Here is a 17,413-nt window from a genome sequence, read left to right on the forward strand (position 1 = left end):
TGTGATAAAAAGCTGAATTTTTAGCGTCTTTACTCCAGTCTTCAGCGTCAAATTGATCATTCTAATATGCTGATTTATTATCAATGTTGAAAACAGTTGTGCTGTTTATTATTTATTTTTGTTTTAGAACCTGTGATACTTTTTTCAGGATTCTTTGAGGAATAAGAAGGTAAAAATAGAAATCTTTTGAGAGGTCAGTCACCTTGTTTGACAGGAACAGGGAGGTCTTTAAAAAGTCAGAGGTGAAAAGGGCATTCATATATATTTTTATATTTATACATATATACACACACACACACATTTGTACAGTGACATTTGACTAGCTAAGACTATGTTAGCTCCAGACACCTGAACTGAAAATGTTGTGACACACAAGATGCTCAGAGTATCTGCTGTCCAAAATAAACCTGACACGCAGCATTCCTGAAGGGTACAAAACACCCAAGCGTCTAAAAGGCCTGAGCCAGAGCTGTGACCAGGAGGGAAACAAGATACTCAGTTACAGTACTAAATCTTGCAGACGCTCCATGACACACAAATGCACACTTATCAATGCCACTTCACTTTAATTCAGTTGCGGCACTCTATAACTGACTCCTGCATGGGAACATATTGATTCAAACATATTGTAAGTGAATGTGCATTTGCTATCCTTCGTCCACAAACATACATGGAGCAAAAAAAAGCAAACGTATCACTCAGAAATCTTCAGTGGGGTTCAAATGTGGGCATTGTGCAGCTAGTCAAGACTCTGTAACTTATTTCTTTACGGACATTAATTTGCACACGGGGCATGGTCATGTGCAGCAGAAACGGGATCTCCCCGAACTGTTGCCAAAAAACTGGAAGCGCACAATTCTCTTGAATGTCATTACACGCAACTGCACTACCATATTTACTGGAATGACGAGGCCTAGCAAACACTAAAAAACAACTCCACATGTCTATGCCACTGAACACGTGGTACTCAGACAGGTAGCATTCTTGTACCATCAGCCAAACCAACATTCATGCTGGTGAAACATGGTTTCCAGGGGCAGCATGATTCATACCACTCGGGCCGACGATAAATGTGGAACATGGAGTTCGCCACAGCTGCTCGGAAAGGAAATCAGAGAAATGCTGGGAAAGGAGCGCCCACGGGGAGGGGCCTGCTGCCCTGGAGACAGCTACTGATGGAAAGGGCTCCAAGTTCAGAAATTTGGCTTGTTTTGGATTTTATGTCATTGAAAAAAACTCAATGGCTGATCACAGAATCAAAACAGCAAAGCAGATGCATGGAAATTTGACTGTAAGGGGCTGTTCACTATAACAGTAACTATATGTGACCCTGGACCACAAAACCAGTCTTAAGTCGCTGGGGTATATTTGTAGCAATAGCCAAAAATACATAGCATGGGTCCAAATTTTTGATTTTTCTTTTATGCCAAAAATCATTAAGAAATTAAGTAAAGTTCATGTTCCATGAAGATTTTTTGTAAAATTCCTACTGTAAACATATCAAAATGTAATTTTTGTTTAGTAATATGCATTGTTAAGAACCTAATTTGGAGAACTTTAAAGGTGATTTTCTCAGTCTTTTTGATTTTTTTGCATCCTCAGATTTCTGATTTCAAATAGATGTATCTCAGCCAAATATTGTCCTATCCTAACAAACCATACATCAATAGAAAGCTTATTTATTGATGTATAAATCTCAGTTTTGTCAAATTTAACCTTATGACTGGTTTTGTGGTCCAGGGTCACATATTAGCGACATACCAAAGCAAAAAAAAAAAAAAAAAAAAAAACATTCTGCAGTTATGTCATCTGTTGTTTTAAAGGAACAGTTAACCAAAAAAATGATAATTTAGATTTAAACAGATTTGAAGAATTTTAGCAATACATGCTCACCAATGCATCTTCTGGAGTGGATGGGTGCCGTCAGAATGAGAGTTCAAACAGCTGATAAAAATATCTCAATAATTCAATAAGTAATCCATACGACTGCATCAATTAAGTTAGTTAGTTAACTTAATTAAGTTAGTTCACCCAAAAAGGAAAATTAGCCCATCATTTACTCATCCTCAAAGCATCCAAGGTGTATATGACTTTCTTCTTATAGACGAATCCAATCTGAGTTACATAAATTATCCTGGCTCTTCCTAGCTTTAAAATTGCAGTGGGTGGGTGTTACTGTCCAAAAGAAGTCCAATAAAGTGCATCCATCCATACTGCCCTCCAAAGGCAAAGCGCAGTAACTACACATTTGGTCAAAATTGAGTTAAGGCTTAAAATGGACTTTTGTTTTGTCTTGTGGCAAAGTCTCCTGGTTCAATTTTGTCCCGTTTCAGAGAAACGAGAGTGTCAACATGTTTGACTAGCTGGCGTAAAAACTTGTAAGGCATTTTTCTCAGTTTCAGTGTTGGCGCAGTTACTGCACATTGCCTTCGGAGGGCAGCATAGTAAAAAGTACCCCACACGGCTCTAGGGGGTGAATAAAGGCCTCCTCAAGTGTATCGATGCGTTTTTGTAAGAAAAATATCCATATTTAAAACATAATAACACTTTTCTCTAGCTTGCGCCAACTATGATAAGTATAAGTCGTTATGGCCAGATAACGTAGGACGCAAGCATTGCGCTGCTGATCTCACAAAAACCAACGTTTGTTTACAGGAGCAAAGGAAGCAAAGTTTCCTTACTTTAGCAAAGTAAAATCAGTCTCCTCTTGGCTTATATCAAAATTGTCCAACATTTTTCCTTACAAATCCTCCTTTAAGTACTTCTAATTCAAAACCGGTGTTTTGTTTTGAAATCTCAGCAGTGCATGCGCAATGCATACGTCCTGTGATTTACCCGGAACGGCTTCCATGTACAACAGTTAGCGCAAGCTAGAGAAAAGTGATTACTATGTTTTAATTCACCCCCTGGAGCCATGTGAGGCACTTATTTATTATGGATGGACGCAGTTTATTGGACTTCTTTTGGACTGTTGAACAGAAACACTCACCCACTACCATTATAAAGCTTGGAAGAGCCAGGACAATTTTTAATGTAAGTCCAATTGGATTCGTCTGAAAGAAGAAAGTCATATACACCTCGGATGCCTTGAGGGTGAAAAAATCATGGGCTAATTTTCATTTTTGGGTCAAATAACACTTCAACATCTTGTGAGGTGAAAAAGTTAAGCGGGTCTACTATCCATAATATTACTTTCTCCAGTAAAAAAGTTTAAATCAGGAGAGAAATATGCAACACAAATTAAGCACTGTTTATAGTAACAAGACGTTACAGTTTAAAGTGATGAATGATGATTTTGTTTCTTCACTAACACAGCTTTTCACTTCACAAGACATTGATTGAAGAACTTGTAAATAATTGTGATGTTTTTATCAGCTTTATCAGCTTTCGATTCCAATTCTGACGGCACCCATTCACCGCAGGGTATCCATAAATTATGCAATTTTTCCATATCTGTTCCAATAAAGAAACAAACTGTCATTATAATAATGTCATTATCGTTATAGATGTGATGTTAACATCCTTATTTTCAAAACATCTCATTATAGTTATCGTCCTTGGTGTGAACGACTCTTAAAAGCAGAGAAAAGAATCAGCAGTTCTTATAAAGGTTAGTTTGGAGAGGCATACACACCTCACCTGTACAATTGGTAAATTTAGACCGAGTAAAATTACGACTTGGCTTTTCAACAACCTTTGTACTTCCTCCAGCCTATATCAGCCGTTCATTATGATTTTGACAGCAGACCTTGATGTCAAAGAAATTCATAGTCGCGCAAAACTATACGGCGAACTGCGTGTAGGAGTTTGTTTGCGAGGACGGGAGCGAATGTGTGGGAGAAAGAGAGCCGTGCCCCCGTCACTTCTCCACCCTGCTCCCTCGGCTCCAGCATCTTAACAAGGCTTTTCCCCTCGCTTTGCAGAACGAGGGAGAAGCCAAATAAATAAAAGAATAAAAGGCAAGCGAGAAGAGGGAAAACACACACTGAACTATAATTTGTTATATCTTTCAGCTCCAATTAAAAATAATATCAAATCTTTTTGTTCAACTTCATAACAAGACTTCAAGAGGGCCCCCAAGACTCTTTCTATTTGCATCCCTCAACAGCCCACTGGTGCTCCTGAATCACATTAATTATATGACCTACATAGCACGTCGTTAATATTCCAAGCTGGGAGAGAAACTGGGAGCCAATACGGTGGAAGTCTAAATTTGGAGATCTTCAGGACATCAGAGCTCCCGCTTTTCTGGGGTTCGCGCTTTGATCTCCTCCCTCTTGACATTGTTTGCAAATGTCTGTTTAATGGGACTGGCAAACACCAGAATACAGCCACATTCGGGGTTTTTTTCACTCTCCCGTCGCCCTCCCTCCCCTTCTTTCTCGTCTGCTATCACGCCGCGCCGATGACGACTCTCGGAACGTCGAAACAAAGAGAGATGGAGAGGAAAATCAAGGAAGAGAGAGAGGTGACAGTGTGGCTCACCTCTCACAATACCACGTCTACTGATCTAATCGCTGCTGGGATCAGAGCGCTTAGTGACAGAGAAGTGTTACAGCTGTTCGGGATGTACAAAGTCGGAGCTACTCTGCTTCACACGTAATGTGTTATGAATATGAATATTTCATAAAGGGTGGTAGGGGGGGCTGTGGCGTTGGGAGGCACTCCTGTTGTTTGCACATTAACGCACAATACCCGAGGTAAGTGTGCGTGTTTGCACCCTGAGACGTGGAGGACCTGATGTCTTAATCAGTGTCCAGCTGTACTGTGGGCTTCTTCAGAAGATCGAGGCCTGGCTCCTCTAAGCTGGGCCATGAATATGGAGCTGTTCTGTGGTGCGGGGCTTGGTTATGTTTTCTGTCTGATATGTCTGCCCCATTCCCATTTCAAAGGGAGGTCCACCCAGGGGTTTGACTTTTTGATCTGCCTGGCGACTGACTCGACCACCTGCATGCGGTATCAGGCCCCTGGTCTCCGTGGAAGGCCGGGAGGGCTGAGCAGGAGCTCTGCGCTGGGCACTGATCCCAACACTAGCCTTCCATCTCTCTTGCTCTCTCGCACTCCGTCCACATCAGCAGGATGCCTTTAACCAGTTCTAGTTCTGAAGACGTAAGGACACCATCACGGCCATTTTGAGGTTAAAGGCCCTTTCACACAAAAAATATGACTTCAAAATGAAACAATGGATCTTTTTACACCTGAAAGTTTAACCAAAAATGAAAATGTTGTCATTAATTACTCACCCTCATGTCATTCTAAATCTGTAAGACCTTTGTTCATCTTCATCTCTCAAGAAACTAAAGAGCTTTCTGACCTTGCATAGACAGCAATGCCACTGACACATTCAAGGCCCAGAAACGTAATAAGGACATTGTTAAAATTGTCAATATGACATCAGTGGTTCAACCTTAATGCTATAAAGCTACAGAAAAGAGGGAATTGTTGAATAAAGTCGATATTTTTGTTTTCTTTGAGCACAAAAAGTATTCTCGTAGCTTCATAAAATTAAGGTTGAACCACAGATGTCACATGGACTATTTTAACAATGACCTTACTACCTTTCTGGGACTTGAAATTGTCAGTTGAGTTGCTGTCTATGCAGGGTTAAAAACCTCTTAAAAAAAAAACTTAAAACTTTGTGTTCTAAAGATAAACAGGTTTGGAACGACATGAGGGTCCATAATTAATGACATAATTTTCATTTTTGGGTGAACTAACACTTTAACACACATTTTGAAAAGCTAGTTTACCCAAAAATGACAATTCTGTCATCATTTATTTACCCTCATGCCATCTCAAACTTACAAAAGATATTTTGAGACTGTTTCTAACTGTTTGATTACCAGATTTCTTGAAAATATCTGGTTTGAAATTATCATGATTAAAAGATGGCAGAATTTTTATTTCTGGGTAAATTATCCCATTAAGTGTTTGCACTTAAAAACATTAAAAGCCATGTGTAAACGCACCCAAGATGCATTGCAATCAAACCACAATGTGAAAGACGACAGATACTGAATGTTTGCAATTTCGACTCGAACAACATCAAACTACTTAACTAATTATGTAGATTAAAATAAAAATAAAAAACTTGTTTTTGTCTTTTTCTGTACCAAAAAGTGACTCAACATTGAAAAAATAATGGAAAAAAATGAAAAAATAATTACCTGTACCAACACTTTTAAAATGAGGTAAAAGTTGGAAATGTTTGAGTTAACACAGCTTCTAATGTAATATGTCAATGTTGATTTGCATTTTGCCTGAGAAGGTGTAATCTGATCTCTATATGAACACACTGGAGACATGCTGGAATTAATTTGGTTTAAGAAAAAAAAAAAATCTACATATGAATGAATGTTTATGCCAAGTGTAAGAGGTCACTGTTGTTTAGTCTCACCAGACTATGTGTTAACAGGCCTAAAAAGGAATAATTCACCCAGAAATGAGTGTTCCACCATCAATTACTCATGTCATTCCAAACCTGTATGATTTTCATTTTTCTGTGGAGCAAAGGGGTTCCAATGTTGTTTGGACACCAACAATTAAAAAAATAAATAAATAAAATAAATAAATAAATTATATACATATACATATATATAGATACAACTATTTGAAAATCTTGAATCTGAGGGTGCAAAAACAAATAAATATTGAGAAAATTGCCTTTAAAGTTGTCCAAATGAAGTTCTTAGCAATGCATATTACTAATCAAAAATTAAGTTCTGATATATTTACGGTAGGAAATGTACAAAATATGTTCATGGAACATGATATTTAGTTAATATCCCAATTACTTTTTGACCCATACAATGTATTATTGGCTATTGCTACAAATATATCCATGCTACTTAAGACCACTTGCGGTCCAGAGTGACAAATATCAGAAGAAAGTCTGATATATGTCTGATTATGTTTGGAACAAAATAAGGGTAAGAATGACAGAAGGATCTTTTTTGGGTGAACCAACCTCTATAAAACATCAACCTAATGCAGAAAACATAAGCACTAGAAGGGACTTGCTTTCAGTTTCAAGTCTTGTTAATACATACTCTTGCAAACAGATCTACCAAACTACTTCCAACTATAAGTTTCTACATCTAAGAACTTCTTCTGCAAGGTCACACTGCTCACGCAGCTTCAGCCCTCCTCCCAGGCTGCTTTGAAGGCTCGATTGAGTCCAGTAACTTGTGTATTAAACAATCCGTCATCAAGGCAAATGTTTTAATTGGTATGATTATTCTTTAATAATATTATGATTTCTTTAAGCAGGCATCGCCATTAAAAGTTAATGAGATGAGTATGACCATGACAATATAATTAAAACCCTCAGGAGTTTCTGAAGCTGGCCATTAATAATTTAGAGCGAGCTGGAGCACGAGACGGCCCAGCTCAGTAGTCTGCTCAGGGAGAGAGAGAGAGAAAACCAGAGGACCGGGAGAGTAAAACTGCTTTGCCTGTCATGATGTGAGTTTACTTTGATTAAGGGCTGAATTACCAGACTATCAGAGATGTGTCACTGTTAAATCCCTCTGTTAAAACTCTTTTGGGATACGCATCTCTTATTTGATACCAGTGTATTATAAACAGCTTCGTTTGAACTCAAAAAGTCGGGGATGAAAACAGGAGCTGTGCTCAAAATGCACGCAGTGTCCTCGGAGCGGAAGTATCACAGAGTATACATATTTGGAGTCGATCTCACCCACACAGTGCTCTCCACTCAGGGTAAACATCTGGTGCGGCGCGGGTCTCTCTGTCTCCATCTTACAACAATATTTATCGCAGCGGGCTAATGCTCTGTCCTCAACTCGCAGCTGAGAGCCTGTGAACCTCACCATGACAAACACAACCTGGAGTAAGTGAGTGTGCGTACAAAGGCCATCGTAGATAATCAGGTTACGTAGCGCCGCGGGGAGTCAAGTTCACCTCGCTTTCATTTGAATTACCCTCACATCTGTACCCAGCGCAAGCAAAGAATTAAGAAACACTGTACAGACGTTTGAGAAAAATACAAAGCCAAAAGCCCTTTGACCCTGAGAAACGACAATGCCGATTTTTAAAGAGTGGATTTTTACATTTTTTGAGGAAAATAAGTGCTGCTTGTAGAAAACGTGTTGCTGTTATGACAGATCCTATCCCTCTTTCACAATGCCTCCTCAATTTTATTAGCTTGCTACTGTAAACTGTAAACAAAGAAATTATATGATTAATATATATAAAAAAATTAAAATAAGTAAATTAATTAAAATTAATATATACAACAAGTGGTTTTCTATCATTTTCAGTCAAGCACTAAATTGACTACCTATAAAAAAGGAAAGGAGATCAGGGACTGGTTGCATAAATGATTTAGACTGCTCTTACAAGTTAGTCATCTTTTTTTTTTTCTTTGTCCACATTTTTTTTCAATTTGGTTACTTTTTTTGTTGAATCCAAAAAATAAGACTGTTTTGCCAACTGCTAGTTGGTAACTCGTACGTCTTAACATAGAGGCTGTTTATTCAACATGGCCCCAGATCTTACATAACTCTGACATGATTCTAGGGTGACTGCTAAGTGGTTGCTAAGGTTCTGGATGGTTGCTAGGTGGACACTCGCTGGCCCAAGTTAAAAAGACTGTCCCCTCATGTCTCTGTGATATTCTGGTACATCTTTCAGTGTAACTCTGTGGGACTTTTCCATTGTTTTATCATCAGCCAAGTAAAAATCTGTGGTCCGATCACTCAGAAAAGTGATATTATACCTTTCCACAACAGTCCTCACAATTTTAGGTATCTTTTCATGGGATAAGGTACACAGCAAAATTTGTGTTAACTAAATATAAGTCTAAAAATTATTAAAAAAAAAAAAATTGAAATAAAATATAAATAATATATGAAAAACTTGAATAAACCTGAAATAAATATACATTAAATACAAAAAAAAAAATAAATAGAATAAAAATGCCAAAAGCAAATAACTTAAACTAAAGCTAAACTAAAATTGAAAACATAAAAGTTCATTATATTATATATATATATATATATATATATATATATATATATATATATATATATATATATAATATAACACTTTATATAACACTTCACACAGCATCTATTAATTTTAAATAAATAAAACCTAAAAACAGCTGAAACTAAAAAAACTGAAACAGCTAAAAAAGCTGATTCTGATTCTGATTTTAGTTTTATTTAGCAAAAAAAAGCTAAAAACCAGCAAAAAAACAGTTAAACCCAGCTATAACCAATAGATTTAGAAAAAAAGCAAAGAAAAGCTAAATCTAGCTGATTTACCCAAAAAATTGATTTAGCTGTTTTTGTTTGATTTAGCAAAAAAAGACAGCTAAAAAACAGCTAAACGAAAATCAGCTAAAACAGCTAAAACCAGTTGACTTAAGAAAAAACTGCTAAAACCAGCTGATTTACCAAAAATTGTTTTAGCTGTTTTTAGTTTTATTTAGCAAAAACACCCAGCTAAAAACAGCTAAAACTAATATTATAGGTGTAATATCACTTTTCTGAGTGATCAGACCTCAGATTTTTACTTGGCTGATGATAAAACAATGAAAAATCCCATAGAGTTACACTGAAAGATGTACCAGAATATCAGAGACTTGAGGGGACAGTCTAAAAAAAAAAGCTAATATTAGATAATTAAAATGTTCATGTTAGTTCACAGTTTATTAACTAATGTTAACAGATACGACTTTAAATTTTAATAATGTATTAGTAAATTTTGAACAATATTAACTAAGATTAAAAAATGCTTTATAAATATAGTTTCTGTTAACTAACAGAGTTAACAAATTAAACTGTAAACAAATGAAACCTTATCGTAAAGTTACCAATAAAACACTACAATAGTATATTTAAGTATATAATATAACACTGGTTAAAGGCTAAAAGAAAAAAGAAAAAAGCAGTGTAGTATTATTAATATCTAATATATTAAGCTTTCAATCAAACGTCCAATGATTAAGCAAGCACGCAATTAAATAAAAGCCAGGAAAATTTCTGAAACACACCAGAAAAAAAAAGTAAACCAAAACATCTATTTGTTGTCTCTTCTGTGCGTCTTTTCTTTTGCAAATGGCTTTGAGTTTGAGTTTTAATACGCAGGAAGGCTTTATTTCCTCTTTTTTAAAAAGAAAAGCACAAACAAGTTAGGAAGAGAGATCTAGAGAAAGAGCGAGAGAGAAGGTCTTCACTAGGCAGACAGGAAGAACGGGGGGTGCGGTGGGCCTTCATGCAGAAAGGCAGCGCGCGTGGAAAAAACTCATAAATCCTGATTTGAGGCGGCCTCGCTGCAGCACTACATTGCTTAAATGCTACGTCTGATTTAGTCTTCCCATTAGGTGACAGCTGAACTTTAACATTAATATGATAATATTGAAATAAGTGCGTGTTATTTACTTAGCGGCGGGGCGGGATGGAATAAGAGAGAGACAGAGGGAGGTGGGAAAGAGAGGAGGATGATGAATGATTTCTGGACAGCTTCTGTGACACCCGGCGGCCGCGGCCCCTCTAATGAGACTTGACAAAATGGAGACATATGCAGAAATATTGGTTACAGTCTGCGTCCTCGGCATCTTGCTCTCTCTCTCTCTCTCTGTGTCTCTCCTCCTCTGCCTCTCGCTCGCCGCACACGTCCTGATTGTCTACGACCACTGAAGCATCTATTTCAATTGGCACTTCCTTCCTGGCCCCGGGGTTTTAAATTTAGCTGGTGTCATTTACATATTACTCTTAATCAAAAAAAGAAAAAAAGAAACAAAACCTTGTCGTCACGGTTCAGGAAAGGGCGCAAAGGCACTTTATAAAACGGAGATGTGACAGACGTTAAACTGAATTGTGCGTGTGTGAAGGAGAGAGATATGAGGCTGCTGGAGAAAACAACAGTAAGTGGAATAGAGAGAGAGAGAGAGAGAGAGAGAGAGAGCGGCTTTGCATTGCTTCAGTTATCTCACATCTACCACAAAGGGGAAAAAAGCCAATATCTCATCAGCCTGCTGATATGAATGATGAGTTTTGCTGTTTAAAGCCGATACTACATAGAGACAGAATAGTGGGAGGAACACTAGATCTGCTTTAGGGCAGAAGAGTGTTGAAAAAACTCAATTGCATGATGACTAGGCCCACATGGCAAAAGCCAGAATTCTAAATCTGAAACCATACGTGATTTATTAAATTATATTGATAAATGCTAATGAAAAAAAATAGTATAAACACTGGAAAAAGTAACATATATATATATATATACATACATAGTCTACTCTAAAACTTTTCAGTTTTTGATAAAATATAAATATATGTGCACTAGATGCAAAGATGCAAAGCAAAGATGCACTAATAATTAAAATAACAGTAAAGATTTGTACATTGTTACAAAAAAACTTCAAACTTTCTAGATAACAAGACATTTACCATGTTTTCCACAAAATATTAAGTAGCACAACTGTTTTGAACAATTATAATAAGAAATGTTTACACTATTGAGTCAAAAAATTACATTTTAAAATATTTATTTTGGATATGGTATTAACATTTTACAATGTTACCATTTTAACTGTTTGATTAAATAAATAAAGACTTTGTGTGTTTAAGACACTTCTGTAAAAAAATTAATAAATAAAAAAATTATTTCTATAGACTCTAAACTTTTGAATGGTAGTATAGTTTTATTATATATTATATAAAAAGCAATAAATAAATAATTAAAAAAAAGATTTTTAATGTTTTTTTAAAGAAGTCTCTTATGCTCATAAAGGCTGTTTTTATTTGATCAAAAATACTGAAAAAAATTTTAACATTGTGAAATATTTTTGCAATTTAAAATACTAGTTTTCTTTTTTAATGTACTTTAAAAGATTATTTATTCCTGTGATGCAAAGCATCATTATTCCAGGCTTCAATGTCACACGATCCTTTAAAAATCATTCTAATATGCCGATTTCTTTTTTTATCTTAATGTTTAATGTTGGAAACAGTTGTGATGCTTTTTTGGAACCTGTGATACTTTAAGTATAATAAAAAGTTTTATTTATTTTATTTATTTATTTATTTATTCAAAACAGAAATATAAGTTTTTACTATCACTTTGTATCAATTTAAGACATCCTTGCTGAATAAAAGTATTAATTTCTTTTTAAAAAAGAAAAAAGAAAAAAATACTGACCCCAAAGTTTTAAACAGTAGTGTATTGTTACAAAAAAAAAAATCTATTTTGAATAAATGCTGTTCTTCTTAACCTTATATTCAACAAATAATCCACAAAATAAAAAGCATCACAAATGTTTCCAATATTGATAATAAATCAGCATATTAGAATGATTTCTGAAGGATCATGTGACAATGAAGACAATGCTAAAAATTCAGCTTTGCATCACAGGAATAAATTCTATTTTATTTGAAATTGCAATAATATTTCACAATACTACAGTACTTGTCTGTATTTTTGATCAAATAAATACAGCCTTGATGAGCATAAGAGACTTCTTTAAAAAACTTTAAAAATCCAAAGTATAAAATGACCTATAAATATAATGAAATGAATAGTTTTAAATAGATTTTGAAGAGAATGCACAAATGAATGTAAAGCATAATTACAAAAGGCATATAGAAGTTTTCAATGTGAACCCTATATTTTAAACCCAGAATTCCACAAAATGTACCCTATAATAATCATATAAAATGTGAGAAAGCTGCAGATACTTTCGAGGTCAAACACTATCTAAAACTCTGATCTGTTTTACTGTATGTTCGTTCAAACACAACAAAGTAGTGAGTGTATTGCATGTGTATATTCACACTGTGCAATCGCAGTGCGTAACAATAAGTGTGTACATTAGTGTGCTCATGCAGTGTACGGTATGGGGCCGCTGTCAAACACATCCATAGAGAGGTATCAGAAACGGTCCCTACCTTCCTCTTACCTTCTCAGCATGCCGGTCAGGATCCGAGAGCTCTTGCCCAAGTTAGCGTCAGTCTCTCTCAGCTGTGGAGAAGAAGAGAGAGAGGAAAAAAGAAAAGAGAATGTCCACGTTAGAGGTCATGTTAAATTTGCGCTACAAAAATGGCTTAGAATCTCTATAGACTCCAGTCAGAGAAGACTGTTAAATAAATTTGCATTATTATAAAACATTTAACTGGTAGTGTATGTTTTACATTCAATATATGTCTCACATAGGGAGATGGATAGCTAAGTAAAAGCTATCCATCTGGAGATATGTATGTGTGTGTGTGTGTGTGTGTGTGTGTGTTTAGGAATGCTGACATTGCTATGGAAGTGAAGCCAGAGCTCTGGCAGACGTCAGATACGTGATTCTGGCTGGCCTCCTTGAGAAAGCCTCCTTCTCTGTCCTCACAGTCAGCAGGGACATATGTATGTATGTATGTGTGTGTGTGTGTGTGTGTGTGTGTGTGTGTGTGTGTGTGTGTGTGTGTGTTAGCGGGCAGGCTCAGGGACAGATGTGGTTTTAGGCGGGTTTGGGTTCTGGCACCACCAACAGCCCAAGAGCTGCCTGATGTCTCTCTCAGCGATGGATCTGTCCCATGAGAGCTCCCTCGGTTTTTCCCAAAATCCCTCTCTCTTTCTCTGTCAGGTCAGAGTTGTGCCAACACGAAAACACATGGTAGAGCTCTCCGTGGATTAGGAACCCAAAACAAGAGCCACAACAAAAGAGATTACCAGTACTGCAGATCTAGAGCAGGGTCCGATTACAAACTAGTAAATGGTCTTGGTAAGATGATTCCCAGTAGCTCGATTCAATGCCTGAATTTCACTGAATAGAACTGAAAGAGCTACAGTCACGCAGGCCTAAACCTAATTAAAGAAAATAGCATGAAAAACAATCACAGTATAACCAGAAACAGGAATATCACCCATTAACAAAGACAAAATATTTACACATTATCAAATTGACAAACAGAAATCTCGACATTCGTAATCGCCGCTCTAAGTGAAAACAGCAACAAGTGATGCAGAGAAATTCTGACCAATGAGAGCTCAGTTTGCACACGTGACTTTTATTAACAAATTATGGTCTGTTTTGAAATGTCGCCTTGTTGAAGCTAACCCAACCAGGAAGATCAAAGAAAAACACTACGAAAGTCAAAAACGACCAGAACTCTATGGGATTTTTAAGGTTTACCATGCAAAAAACATCAGACTTGGATTTCTAACCATCTTGACATTCAGAATATAAATCGCACACAAATGTTCTGACTAATGAAGCGGCAGTTTGCTCCCATGTGACAAATTTTGGTTGTTTGGCCCTGAAATGTTACATTATGAATCAAATCTCAGAACAAAATGCAACATTGAAACGATTTAGTCTCTGTTTTGGAACAAAGAAACCAAACTATGAACAAAAAAATTTACTTAAAAGTTGTGGATTTTTTTCCACCACTTCTAATGTTCATCATACAAAAACCATCCAAACTGGACAACCAACCATCTTCACATTCAGAAAGACCACCAATATATAAAAGACACAAAAACAATTCTGACCAATGAGGCGGCAGTTTGTACACATGTGACTTTTATTAACAAATTATGGTCTGTTTTGAAACGTCGCCTTGTCAAAGCTAACCCAACCAGGGAGATCAAGGAAAAACAGACTATAAAACGACCAGAAATCTACAGGATTTTTAAGGTTTACCATGCAAAAAACATCAGACTTGGATTTCTGACCATCTTGACATTCGGAAATGCTACTTCGAGCTGATCACTGTAATTTAAATCGCACACAAATGTTCTGACCAATGAGGTGTCAGTTTGCTCCCATGTGACAAATTTTGGTTCTTTGAGCCTGAAATGTTACATTGTGAATCAAATCTCAGAACAAAATGCAACATTAAAACAATTTAGTCTCTGTTTTGGAACAAAGAAACCAAACTAAGAGCAGAAATTGACTTAAAAGTTTGTCAAATTTTTTCACGCCACTTCTAATGATGATCATACAAAAAACAACCAAACTGGACATCCAACCATCTTGACATTCAGAAATACTACAAACATATAAAAGACACAAAACAATTCTGACCAATGAGACGGCAGTTTGCTCCCATGTGACACATTTTGGTTTAAACTCATAAGACCTTCACAACCTATCACTAATGATTATTTCGGTAATCGAGTAATCTGATGATTATTCTGACGATCAATCGAGTAATCAGATAATTACATTATATTTTTATTGTGGTAATAAAAATAGACTAAGTGAACAATAGACTTTGTATGTATCAGTGAGACAATAATAATTAGTTCAAATAAAGCATTGAAGTAATTATATGGTTTTATTAAACAAAACTCTTAAAATACCTAATGTAATATAAACAATAGAACTAATGTACATTTTGCATTATAACAAATGCCTGAAAATGGTCTGACAATTGCTTTTACACTTTACGGCGTGATCTAAATATCCACTTAATCTCCAATATTGGGCCATTTCTTGAATATTTGGACGTCAAATCTTTGGTCCGTCATAAAAAAATTCAGATCAGGTTCGATTTCATGCATTTTTGCATCTGTAGTAAGCATTAAGGATGACGAATACAAAAAAACGCATACGAAAATTTTGGACTCAGTGTGCAATGACCTTTAGGATATATAGAAGGATATTAATGTATTCTCCTGTCTTTGCATAGGTTCCTAAATGATTTACCTTATAAATTTAATGAAATTGCTCACATTGCATTTACAGATTAACTTTATAATAAACCCAAACTCACAGCAATATGCAGAGATTGAGTTGCAAGACGAGTTCACACATGTAAATGACAAATGTTTGTGCGGAGCAGCATTTACTGTGAACAAAAGAGTCGCACACAACAAACCTAGACGCATGTAATTACTTAAAGCGCATATATTAAACCTAAATCGCATATATTCAATTAATTGAATCACAATGGTTGTGAAATTATGCTCTATAAGGATTTTTAGATGGGTGTAATTTATCATGCAGCCTTGGAAAATGGTCCAAAAATGCATTTCATGTATTCTGCAGTAAAATCGAGGAGTCAAATTGAATTGACTAATCATGACAGCAGTACTTCATTCATCTTCGGAACACAAATTAAGATATTTTTTATTAAATCTGAGTGGTTTCTGACCCTGTGCGCATCAAAGATTGACACGGAAGAAGAATAATTGTTGAATACAGTTGTTAAAAAAGTATTCTTGTAGCTTCATAAAATGATGGTTGAACCACTGATGTCACATGGACTATTTTAACAAAGTTCTTACTACATTTTTGGGCCTTGAACGTGTCAGTTGCGTTGCTGTCTATGCAGGGTCAAAAAGCTCTTGGATTTGATCAAAAGTATCTTAATTTGTGTTCTGAAGATGAACGAAGGTCTTACGGGTGTGGAAATAAATTAGAATGAGTAATTAATTACAGAATTCTCTTTTACGTCTAAATATTTGGAATCGTAATAGCACTATTTCCCCAAGTCGGTGCGACATTAGTTATTAGTCAAAGTTAGAGGCTTGTTCATATACGCTGAGGATGAGCAATAGTAATAGTGGTGCATGCAAGGCACTACGTCTCTCTTAGTGTTTGTGTGCGTCTGTTTGAAAGAGAGCGAGTGAACTGATTGTTAAGAGACACTCGAAAAAGTCTTTCATCTGCCGTTTCCTTCACTCAAAAAGCAGTTTATTGCTCTTTCCATCTAATGTCTTCTTATCATGCTTTCTTTTCTTTTCTTTTCTCTTCTCCATTTCTCCAGCCTGGCAAAATGTCTTTAAAGTGTGAGGGCCAGTCGGGGCTCCAGGGAAGGAGAGCTATTCTCCATAGACAGCAGACCTTTGAAAGGAAATGTTTTATTTCCTTTGAAATGAGCTGCCTGCTCAACTGCCATGTTGTGATCTTTAAGCATCCTTCATAAGAAGCCATCAGAGAGGCCCCTGACTGAGCTCTCTATACCTGTCTTCTAGAAAGAAAGAGAGGGTGAGAGAGGAATAGAGAGAGAGGTACGACTATGACAGTGGACACGGCAGGGACAAACAAAATAGGAGGGATAGACTGAGATATGGAAAGGTAAAAACGATTATACATGCAGAGGATAAAGTAACAAATAAAGGTTGAAGGATGGAAGGGGGAGTAAAAAGGGATGAGGATGTAGAGAGAAAGACATTTGATATCTGGTAGGAGGAGTAACACCCAAAAAAGCTCACAAACAGTCCTCTATATCAACACCCTTCAATCTAAGCATGGCATACTTACATCTATATTACCCTGAAGGTTATTGATATGGCTGGGTAAAAATAACTATTTTTGATACAATTTTTAAATTATAGATATATATTTTTATGCATATATGAACATTTATTTTTATGTATATTATATATATCACAGATTCAGTACTGAATTAAATTTATTAAATAAATAAATAAATAAATAAATAAATACTTT

The 17,413-nt window shown here is 36.0% G+C and overlaps 1 long non-coding RNA gene across 1 annotated transcript in view; it reads right to left on the reverse strand.

The window, feature by feature from the left end:
* The window catches only part of LOC141298419 (uncharacterized), a 58,778-nt gene extending 45,787 nt beyond the window's left edge, over nt 1–12,991 (reverse strand). Inside the window, exon 1 of the long non-coding RNA XR_012341579.1 lies at nt 12,929–12,991. This is a non-coding gene — a long non-coding RNA (uncharacterized lncRNA). The remainder of the gene's footprint in view (nt 1–12,928) is intronic.
* Nucleotides 12,992–17,413: the final 4,422 nt, after the last annotated feature.

Source organism: Garra rufa, chromosome 22 (genome assembly GCF_049309525.1).
Source record: "Garra rufa chromosome 22, GarRuf1.0, whole genome shotgun sequence".
NCBI lineage: Eukaryota > Metazoa > Chordata > Actinopteri > Cypriniformes > Cyprinidae > Garra > Garra rufa.